At 43.4% G+C, this 9,867-nt stretch overlaps 1 protein-coding gene across 2 annotated transcripts in view; it reads left to right on the top strand.

Annotated features, from left to right (window-relative positions):
- The first annotated feature begins 552 nt into the window (after nt 1-552).
- LOC129186620 (plexin-A1-like) overlaps nt 553-9,867 on the top strand; it is a 195,374-nt gene continuing 186,059 nt past the window's right edge. For both annotated transcript variants that reach the window (XM_054785046.1, XM_054785045.1), the window contains exon 1: nt 553-664. The gene's annotated coding sequence lies outside the window, so the exon portion shown is untranslated. The remainder of the gene's footprint in view (nt 665-9,867) is intronic.

Genomic DNA, 9,867 nt, shown 5'->3' with positions numbered 1-9,867 from the left:
TCTGGGGAATGATTTTCCTGTAAAGTCAAATGATTGCCTCAAGGAGCATTTTAGCATTGACTTTGGAATATCAGTTGTTCTATGTAAACTAGACACAGAGGGAAATTAGCTTCAAAACAAACAACCAGATTCATTCCCCCGCTTATATTTAGCATGTTTTAATTTGTGGAATATGTATAGCAATGTGCTAGTGCTAGTAATCTGTGGAATGCTGGGATTTGTTAGATATTCAGACAGACGCCACATAGAATTAATTATTTACAATACAAATTACTCAGGAAAACAGAGAACATGAACTAACAGTTAATTGAATTTAAAATGACTGTCATATGGAAATACATAGAACTACACACAGCGTGAGTGTGAAGTGTGGATAAGGGTGGGTGTCTCTACCTGACATTTCAAATCAACCACACAGACAACCAGGGGCGCCCTCTATGGGCTGAAAAGGCACGCTACAGGGGCAGATCACCTTCTTCTCCTCCCCCTCCCCCTCCCCCTCCTCCTCCGCGTGGATCCGGAGCTGCATTCCTCTTCCCTCCATTCACACGCAGGGGAGCCGCCGGAGAGAGAGCACCGCCACTCCGTGAACAGAGTGGAAATGTGCCCAAGTTTTGGAATTTAAACCATGGCGAGGATTTCTTCGCCACGGATCACTTGACCGGTAAGTAGTGTGTAAACTCAAGCTTGGGTCGAGTTCGTGATTAAGACGCGTGTTTTTCGTGGACCGGCTCACGTATTGAGGTTATAAGGCATTTCTGCTGCTCTTACGCGCGCGGTGATTTGGTTATATCCCCCACACCCTGCTTCTCCCCTTGGCGCCTGCTGGACGAGCTGGAGGCTCCTGACGGAGACACTCGTGGAAAGGCGTGAACATGGACAAGAGGTTTAGCCTTCTTAGGCCTGAGTTAGATGAACGCAAGCAGAAGAAGTGGAACCAGGAAAGTTCGTTGACAATCCGGCACCTAAAAGCTCCCTTTTAAGTGTAAATTTACATTTTGGTGCAATGTTAGGCGACTTTATGGTGAGTCGGAGTCATTGTTGACTTTTGCGGTGTGTAAAATGTTGGCGTAAGGGACACCAAAACGCCTTCCAGAGTGATGTTTGTTGACACGGAGCAGCTAGCAGCCTCCCTGGCTGTTGGAATGCCACCAGCTCCACTTCCACGCATAATTACAGGTATTCACGCAGATGACACCGTCAGCGTTTAACTGTTTATTTCTTTACATTTGAAACATACCACTCTCTTAAATGCTCCTGAGGGGAATGCCTCGTGTAGGATTTCTCCAGAGGGACGTGCTGGTGCTCGCCCTAAATAATGATGGAAAAAAATCGATGCCCTTATTAGCTGTGAAATAATTAGAAATTGTGTTGGTGTGGCGTTTATGCGCTCTCGAATGAGAGCAATTTGTAAGCTTTGTTGTTCGACAGCAATCGAGTAGGCACCGAGTGGAGTCTGTGGGTGTGTGAAGTGCGCATTGCAAAGACTCGCTGCTCTATTCGATTCCAGTCAGTCTTCACTGCCGTTTTCTTTCAATACAACGCCAAATTACTCTTTGCACTCTGGCCGTTTCCGCTTCGTGACTTATTTGGAACCTGTTGGAAATGATATGTCTATAGAGGAATCACAGAGGGAAGCTTAACAGGAGCAGGAAATGACTGCAGTGTCCGTGCAATATAACTGAATATGGCTCCTTTAACTCAACATTATCAACCTCTAGCACACCAATATGTTTAAAATAAAGCAAGTGTGAAGAATCTCTCTCCACACTTGAGTTACTTATTATAAGTGACGTGGCCCAGTTCTGCCTTTGCTCAGTCAAGCAGTATCACCTTATTGACAGTCATGTGCCACCAAGCATTCACAAGCAAATGCAGGGGGTATTCAAGCATGACATTAGTGTTTATTTAAGTGATGGCATCCACCCATCACCAGTCTACTTAACCTTTTAAATCGGTATTGCATTATATACAGAGAACAGCAACAGCAAGCTGAAGGTTCAATGGTTTGTCAATGGATGATGAAAACGTTCAGGTTTGTCCATTGATTGCAGACCAATGCAATCTAAAATCTTAACCTAAATCTGCAAACTTGCATGACATTTACATGGTTCTTGCATCCCAGCCACAAAGTGACAAGCAATTTACCCCAATCTTGCCTAATTATGATACAGATCAACCCACAATAGAGCAGCAGCGTCATGAATTTTGAAAAGCCTGCCCCGTCCATCCAGCCCGTCTGCTGGATGTATGATGTCCAAACTTTGGAATTCTTGCTGACATGAGCACTTTTCACCCTTCTGTTTTGGGCTTTTGTGTGGTTGTCGACCCCCTTCCCTCCTCTCACTTCTCCTCTCTCAATGCATTCCTCTGGAGTATTCAATGAGCAGGATATTTAAGGTCTAATTAGATTGTAGATGGATGACAAAGCAGAGGAACTGTGCTAAAGTGAGAAATGAGCAATCGGCGTGAATGAGAAATAATTTATGTTTTTGCTGTGCTGTGATTCATTGCTTTCATGTAGAAGGCCAATATATGTACTGTGATCACACTGTTACAAGCCTGTAAAAGCCACCTCCTTTTCCATTTTTGCCTGACTGTACGACATTTCAGATCCGTGTGACAATCTCATCCTTCTCTCAACCTCCTATCCTGTGCTGTTCTTCCGACCTCATGCTGCCACTCAGGATTTCTTCCAGTCTTCTTCGCCTCACGATCTTGTTTTCTCTCCTTGCGTTTCTGTCAGGAGTGTCTAGCACCCTCCTTTCACGTGACTCTCTGCCTTTTTCTTCCTTTTGCGCTCTCCCCCGCTCCTTTCGTTTGTGCCGTTTTCACTCTGTCAATTTACGTGCGTAATCCCTCCACCCTCTTTCTCAGAGCGTATGTGAGACTCAGTCTTGCTGCATCAAGCTTGCGCTTGCCGTTTCCTGACCTGTCTTAAAAAATCCACCGTATCTCCTGCACTGCTTTTCCATTTTTATTATGAATTTACGAGCGTATGCTCTTGTTGCCCTCAGTGCATGAAGATTAAGTCATAAAGTCATCTCATATCAAAGAGATAATGCTATGCCATGCCTTCATTTGTGTTGCCTTTCCGATGAGGTCAGTTCTACCTTCAAGTGCTGGATCAGTCTTGAACATCCTCAATTTTTGTGTCTTGGCATTGTCACCACTGGTGTTTTATGTAAGTGTCCATAGGGTTTTTGCACCGCCCAGAGGCAAGGAACCATCCATTAATATGACAACATGCCAAAGACAGACCACACAGCTCTCTTGGTGCTAACACCTCTCCAGTCGACACATCCTAATATGAAATAAACTCACTCGCCAATACCTTGCGGGCTTGCCTGGACTGTTCAAATAGGAATGACCTCCATTTGGATCAAATAAAGAGCTGGGATTGAGAATTGAGAGTCGGTGGGTGGCGCTGAACTGCGAAGTACTGGTGCATTACGAATCATATCTCAGGGTAAGTGTGCAGGTGGGCTTGCTGCATAAACCCTCATCAGTGCCAATCAGAAGCAAATTTAAAGGCTACTGAAGCCGCCTGTGAGTTTCTTCACATTTTACGAAAAGAGAAGGGTCTGCTCAAGCCTGGTAGTTTATTTTGGTCCCCAGAAAATACATGAATTAGAGAGCAAGCATGATGCGAGTGCCAGTGTGGAGAATTTGAAATGAAAGCCAAGTTTGTATTGTTTGATTCCTTGACCTTCTTTTAAAAGACCCCTTTTTCAGTTCCTCACTTCAGGCAAACAAGTGTGACCAGTTTTGGGGCACAGCTGAAAAATCTGCATCCATTTTTTTGTCCTTTTGAGGAAAGCAGTCATAGTTTTTTTTTTTTTCTCCTGTCTGCGTCTTGCTCAGCCAAGTGAACTGTCTGTTATGTATAATTAATTTTCTCTCCTCTTTCCTGGTTTATTTTTATCGCCCACTTTTAACCATTCCTTCAAAGGACCCCTTCCCCGCTTCCGTCCTCCACAGTGCCTGCTGAAAGTGACAGCTGCTCAGCTAAGGGGGACGCTGTTTGAAGCAAGCAGTAGAAAGGTCCCTCACTCATGATGATTTGGAACAGAAATGTCTCTCTCGCCACCGTGCTGACAGTATCAAAAAGGTGCCTGCTAATCTGGCTGCAAATTGAAAATAGGATCCACCTCCGCTCAAGTCTATGTTGGGAAATAGAATTTACACGTTTCATTTTCTTCAAATGGCTGTTGATTTGTTTGGCTGAAAGTTTTTACTGGTAAGTACGGTATTGGTATCACATCTTTGTAGTCAGATATTGATGCCAACTAATACAGTAACGCCTCCAGAAGGGTTTCAAATTTTACTCATAGGTTAGAGATGGGCATATTAATTAATGGAGCCATTTATCCTTAAGAATTCAGTCGATTGTGTGAAATTATTTATTGATTAATCATGTATGAATGCAATTGCACTGCTTGTCTGCAAACACCAGAGGTCCTGTTGATTCAGTCTCAACTTGTTTGTGTTCTGAAGAAAACATGACATTTTTATGGGAAGTTGAGGCACATCCATGCAGACCTCGCTTATGGCACATTCTCACGCCACAAAAATGGAATTAATTGATTAGATTTCACTGTAGTCTGTCACAGCGAACCCAATAGGCGGCCCGCGGGCCACATACTGCTCGCCAAAGCTTTTCATTTGGGCTGCCAAACAGCCAAATTATGTAAATCATTCAATCTAACTAGCGGAATGCTCGTTCATGCAGTACTTCTGCCGTTCTGCAGGGGGCCATAGCAATATATGCGTCTCAATGAAGCAGCAATAAAGAAGATGGTTTGCATTTAAATGAATACACTGCTATAAAAGTACACACTGAACATTGTGGTTTTAACAGCGACCAGACTACTAAATATTAGAGCTGCATGTAACTATTATTTTCTTAGTCAATAAATCTGAAACTACTGATTTCGATTAATTGAATAATGGGTTAGGCCTTGGACGGACCAAATCAATATGAACCAAACACAAATAGCTTGTGGTTTGGTCCGCAACAGATGAGAAAAGCTGTTGTGAATATGTTTAAGTTTGTCACCAAAAATGCAGTGGGGAAGCCGTTGTGTTTACTTTGTAATGAAGTCAACGCTGTTTCAAAGGAATACTGTATAACCTACGGAGGCACTTCTAGACGAAATGTCACAACTTTGATGCTGTCCATTCCCCATACTGCCTAACTATTGATAGGTGGGGCGGTTCTGGATTTTTACATTTGGACCTGTGAAAGCCTCTGGACTTAAGTGACTCGATGCATTACCGGTAAAATGTGTCTGTTACTACTGACAAAGGCTAAAAAATACTTTACATATAATACTGTATATACTGTATACTATCTCCATTTTTTTTAATTATACATTTTTTAATGAAACCATCTGGCCCTCAATGTCTGCTGAGAAAAATTCTGGCCCTTGGACAAATGTAGTTGAGGATCCCTTGTCTGTCATGTACATTTTGTCAAATACCCATCCCTAACAGAAGATAGCAATGGGAATCAAAGTAGCTTGCACTTGTAGCTTACACTAGTTGCCCATTTTTAAAAGTCTGGACTTTCACTGTATTTTCAGCCTGTACATGTTCACTGTGCTCACTCATCCCTGTGGTTACTAAATGTTAACTACTGGCATAATGTCGCATCATCTCTGGCTGGCATGGCATGGAAATACTTGGTAATGCTAGACACTCCATTTGTATTTGCTTTCCTGCTGCACTGGATGTGAGTCAACTTACTTCAAGTAACTTTCTGTTTATATTCTTGTTGCTGAAGTGTTGCACCATATGCTGATGTCTGCCATGACGTTGCACATGGTAAGAGTTTGACCTCAAGTGTTTAGAGGCTTACTTTATTTTGGTCGGATTCCAAATTTTTGATCCTTGGGTTCATCCAAATTTGGTGGCTCCATGCTCTCGTTAAACTGGGTTGCCATCCAAACTGAAGAACCACATTGCCATTGGGCATGTTACACTCTCATTCCCCGGCCTGCCAACTCTGAGATCTAGTCACAGTCATTCTGACGGTTCTGCCTGAAGGTGCAAAGAGTCAGTTTTGACTCTGTTTCCTCTTCTGACCCGTTGGCCTCATGTAGCAATCCTACCGCCTCCTGCAGCTTGTGGGCACAGGCTCAGTGCATGAGGCTCCCTCACTTGCATGCTAACGCTCTTGTCAGCATTCTGTCCATCTCCTCAAACTCTGAGTCAGGCAGGCCGCTTGGGTCCTCCGTTTGCAGCCACATAAAAATGTCCAATTTCCTCCAGCGCAGAAGAGCTGGGACTTTCCCACTGATCATGAAGTCTTTACCACTTCCCATTACAAACACCATTCTCTGTATTGTCCACAATTTTGTTTGTTGTTGTACTGTTTTTTGGGCATCACTGTATCATTTCTTCTTGGTTTTGTAGATGTCCATAGATATCATAAGCAGTCTCAGGTGATATTTAATTACCTCATTAGTTAAATAGAAAGAGGTCTAGCATATGAAGTGCAACTGCTTCGTATTTTGTTACAGTCAAAACATTGTGCATTAAATTGAAGCTATTATTTCACAGTGTACCCTTTTGGTGATGAAACACGTCTAAATGACGACCTTTTAACGAGTCAGTGATAGCAGTGCACTAAAACCTTCACTTACACAATTAAGTGTCACAGCACAATATTATAATTCCCTGGTGTTAGATATGTACAAAACTTCATCAGTTAAAGCCACAGTCTGACTTTCCTGGTTGTCCTTGCCAAGCACACCAAATTCTGCTGCAATAGGGGAACAGTTTATCTTCTCAATGGATGTCTGGCCCCGCCTGTCAGTATCATCTGCAGAAAGTGGTTGTTGCTGATGCTGAGATATTCTTAACGTTCAGCTGAGGGAGGCCTACTGGTTGTTTACCATGCTCACTAGAGTCTGTCTGCCTCTTCAGGCATGTTTGGCTTGTTAATGAGAAGCACTGTGTGAGAGTGAAGGCAGTGAAATGTGGGTGTGTGCACTTGTGCATGTATTTGCATTGAGATAAGCAGCACGTTGTCGGTGTGCGCTCATTGATGTGCACAGGAGGAAAATATACAGGATGCTATCTGAACATACGTGGGGACCCGTGTCTAACGTAAGGGAACTCTCATAGTGAAGGAGATGAAAAGGGAATCAGGTGCAGTTATTTATTGTTGCAATTAATGTTAATCACCAGCAGCAACTCATAATTGCTCACTCCTTTTTTTGCTCTTTTTCTCAGTCTCTGTAGCTTTACACTCAATTTCTTTTGATTATCCATCACCCTTCCTCACTGCACACACAGCCTGCTGGTTTATAAGGTGTTTACCAAGGGAAAGCTTAAATAATCCAGCTACTCGGTACACCCCAGCCTTTGTAAAAAAGACTGATAAGAGGTGGACCTACGGTTGCATCAAAAAAAATTCACACTAATATCAGATGTAATTTCTAAAAGATGACCAAAAAATTCTAAACGAGCTGCATCGGTTGGCATGTCGGCCGACACTTGTTCGCCTCCTTCCCCAGCGGGACTCGCCGGCCAGGGAGAGTTAGCTCCACTGCCCTGATTCTACCCACTGATGACCGACAACTTGCGAGGTTCCCTGACTATCATTCATCAGCTTGCGGGAGGAACGATCCCATTAATTATTTTGACTATTTTGACATGTACTTGTTGGTCAAAGTACATGTTTTGGATGCAGCAAAATGCATTTGGTGCACAATGAGATGTTATACTTCGGGAGTTAGCTTAAACGTAAGTTCCATCGTTTTGAATTATTTACGTATTTGTCTTTGTCACAGGTTTTTCATGTTATGAAATAATGATGCACAAACGGGCTGAAATTGACATCAGATCGCGTTTAATATACAACAGGCATGAAGAAAGTATTCACACATAGCCATAGCCAGCGAGTGCACACGGAGTGCTGCTGTTAAGTGTGTGTGTGTGTGTGTGTGTGTGTGTGTGTGTGTGCGCTCACTTGCAGCCCCGCCTCTCGTCACCGAGACAAAGAGACTGAGTGACTAACAGGAGAGTTCACTCACTCTGTTCATTCCGCTGTAGAACCAACACGCCCTGGTGTTGAGACAGAGGCACAGAGTGAAACCTCTTGTCATCCAGCCTGTTTGGTACAGAGAGGAAAACAAACACACATGAACATGACAGTTGAGGCCCGCAAAATTATCGGCATCGTTTTTATTTATCGTGCGATTAATTGATTTATTGATTGTCGTGACAGGCATACCCACATGCAATGTAAATTCTTAGCAAAAATATGGCAATTCACATTTTTTGCAGAATCGTGTAGCCCTACACTTGGCCATGGAAAGTATTGCTGTGGGCTAGCCTATAAGTGAGAAAGGTAGTGGTTGTCGGACAACTTTACTATGACATTGACGTTATGAGAAATAGCCATCTAAACCTGTCAAATTTGCCTTTTTTTGTCTGGGAAAAGTCACTGATTTTCCATAACCGTATTCCCGAAGACGCATACTGATAAATAAATGATGCTTGAAGACCTGCTGTGGGTTTACTAGATGGACACAAGGGCTCATGGTATTTATTTTGTGTACTAACACTGTAGTGGGTCATTGCTTCTAGTGTATATTTATTTACAGCATGTAGAAACTTGTAGAAAAACTTAAAACAGCATGTTTCACTTTCAGTGTAATGCAACAGGTGGTTCACATTCTAAAACCCGCTGTGAGACCCCACTTAAGACTGCCAAAAAGAAGTGTAGAACTTGAGTAGCTCTCGTTCTAAATCACTTTGGAATACTTCCCAGCCACTTAACTCCCCACGTTAAACCCTCATTAGCCACATTGCCACACAAGGCTGTGTGTGGGGCCTGTCAGGTCTCGGCTCAAAATTTTTTCTACCTGGATGACAAATGACTGCTGTTAGTGAGAGATGTCTTGAAGATCCACCATTCTGGGAACAGGGCCCACTTGCCCACATAATCACTGTGTTCTGGATGTCACTGTAAAATACTGAGGTTATGTTAAGGCCAAACTTAAGTCAGTCAGCATAGACATTAGTTCAAAACTGGCCTCCAGATGTTAGAGAAGCACCATCTTACACCTCCTCCCCCATCTTTTATTTCTACGGCTACTTCTTTTGTGCTCCTCTGAAAGGGTTAAAGAGGGAGAAGTGATGAGTAGCCTGCCAAGTCGGGCCTCCATTGTGTGGTGGCATTGTGCCACTGCGATGCATGACGACCATATATACAACTACAAGAACTTGTCACTATACCAAAGAGCTACCCAGTTCTGTTACAATGGCCTGCTAATCAGTGCAAATATCCAAAATTTTATCAAGAGGTATTGATAACCCAATGCTCTTTCAATTAGCACCAGTGTTCCCTTGGCTTAAAAGCTGTATTTCTCAACAGCTCCAACTTTCTCCTGCTTCAGTGGAAACATGTGCTGTAGGACCATAAAACCTGTTTCCCTCCCTTTCCTTCCTTCAATGGCTTGTTAAGAAAACCACACAGCGCCATGTTGTTCAAAATGTTGGTGACTGTTCAAGCCTGATTCTTCCAGCAGACCTGAGTTGCTGTGGTGTTCCACAACAGCACAAGTCCCGGGGGGGCTTTTAAGTCCTCTATCCCTCCCTGACCCCCTGCTGAGGCAAGGCATGCAGAGGAGGCGGCTCTGGGAATAAGTACTCCAGGCCAGACAATGGTAGTCTGGGGTGAGGGGTGGAGTGTGGATTTTAAAATGGAGAATAGGAGAAGGATGTCACAGAGCTATGAAGAGGATAGAGATAGACGGGGCCAAAGGTGAGACTGATCCTTAGTTTAAAGGTGGAATTCAAACTGAAAATGTTTATTGGCACGGCCTGTTGTTGCTTTTTGACCAGCCATGGCTT

This window comes from Dunckerocampus dactyliophorus, chromosome 8 (genome assembly GCF_027744805.1).
Source record: "Dunckerocampus dactyliophorus isolate RoL2022-P2 chromosome 8, RoL_Ddac_1.1, whole genome shotgun sequence".
NCBI lineage: Eukaryota > Metazoa > Chordata > Actinopteri > Syngnathiformes > Syngnathidae > Dunckerocampus > Dunckerocampus dactyliophorus.
This window is presented reverse-complemented; position numbering and strand designations above follow the sequence as displayed.